This window comes from Orycteropus afer, unplaced genomic scaffold (assembly GCF_000298275.1).
Source record: "Orycteropus afer afer isolate SDZICR_OR568_19922 unplaced genomic scaffold, OryAfe1.0 scaffold00454, whole genome shotgun sequence".
In the NCBI taxonomy this organism is placed as follows: Eukaryota; Metazoa; Chordata; class Mammalia; order Tubulidentata; family Orycteropodidae; genus Orycteropus; species Orycteropus afer.
Window position 1 is genome coordinate 2,378,463 of NW_006922041.1, and position 1,972 is coordinate 2,380,434.

Sequence of the window (1,972 nt, forward strand, 5' to 3'; positions counted from 1 at the left end):
ATATATATATGGCTCTAATTTCTGTGTTGCTGTTTATCTTGTTATTTTTTGGCGTTAACCTAATGTGTTTATTGAAAGGATTTTATCTTCCAGATTCCTCATGGTTAACTTTTGGTCTGTATTTTGCACAATTAGATGTGAATATTTCTTCTTAGTCTGCTTTTTGCTATGCAATGACTGCATTTCTATCATCTCTTAGTTTGTTAGTAAATGTGGATAGTATTGTATTGTATAAATTGATTGCACAATTTATCAAAGACCAATTATTCTATGTAGCTTTTCTAATGTGCTTTGCTAAACCATGTGATACCAGTTAAGTCTTCCTTGAAAATAAAGATACTCTTATAGAGGACAGTTCCTGTTTACTCCCAGGAAATTTTTTTAAAAGATGACACTGAATGTTTATTGCACTTTAGTGCAGTGAAGTGGCAATAAAACCTAACATGAGTTGAGGTTGTTTATGGCAGATGCATGTATTGCTTTACAGAGTTTAGCAAAAGCTCTTAATTTTATGTCATACTGTATTCTATTATAATAATAAAGCTAACATTATTCAATAACAATGTGAAAGGCTTCAGTTCCTTTTGTATATCAACAGAAGCTTCTATGCCCTGTTTTTAAACATTTTCAGGTTAGTAGCATCTAAAAATGCCAAGTCCTTGAAATAACCTAGAATACTCAGAATATTTTTGAAGTTATGTCAATAACATGAACCCAAATCACGATTTTAAGTAATTGCTTAAGATAGAGAAATTCGTTAAACACCTGGTGCCCAAATACTACTAAAACTTCAACTCAAAATTTATGAAATTTTAGAAAGAAAAATCAAAATCAAAATGCTAAAATAACAGTGGAGCTTTGTCACATCTATTGTTAATACAGCAAATTTATTATATGATATACACTAAGAGACACTGATTTATTTGTTCTCAAGGCAGAATCTGAATTTTAGAGTTTTTGAAGGTCCCCATGAGGCTCTAACATGTAGCCAAGGTTGAGTCACTGTACTACATGGTTAATATCTGGGTATTTTCTATTCTATTCCTTTATATTTCTTTATTCACAAAGCCAGATCAAAGTCCACAACATGTATAATCACTTGGAAGATGATAGATAAAATCATTTCAGTGATAACTACAAGACTGTATATATGGTTTCTATGGGCAAAATCCCTGAGGCAAAATTTTTGTTTCAGGTGGTAGTGGCAAGGCAGAAGAAACAAAGTAAATTTTATTTTAGCAAATAAAAAATGCATTTAAAAAAAAAATCAGGACTTAGATAAAATAATAATTTTAAGATCCTCCAAGTAAATCATTTACGTAATCTAAATAAAAGTGCAAATTTAAAATTAATGAACCTTTTCATTCATTGGTTTCTTGATTCTCAGAAAAATAAATATAGAGAATGATGATATTTTTGATTACCATATTACATTTAAGTAAAGAGCTCCATAATAACTCTCTATGAATTGTAATAGGGCAAAAGAGACCTTAGATTCAAATAGGTTCAATAGAGACTTTTTATTAGGACTTGGACAGACAAAGACAAAACAAAGACAATCATCCAGGATGAGGGAAAACATCAGCATGTACACAGTACAGAAAGCTGAATGGAGTCTGTGGAGTTATGGCTGTGGGGCTAATTATTTATGATTGAAAACAAAGGGAATCATCACAAAATCATTATTGGTGGCAGATCAGTTCATCACTACTGCAGACTGGACTGGGAGTTCTAGTAGCATAGCGGCTAAGGCACTTGACTGTTAGCCAGAAGGCTGGTGGTTCAAACCCACCAGCCACTCCTCAGAAGGAAGATGGGGCAATCTACTTCCATAATGATACTGCCTCAGAAACCCAAGGAGGGTTCTCTATGAGTTGGGTCCGACTCGACGGCACATAACAACAACAACAACAGCAGGCTGGACTACAGAGGTGGGGAAAAGACAATGATTGGGATATGTACATAATTAAAG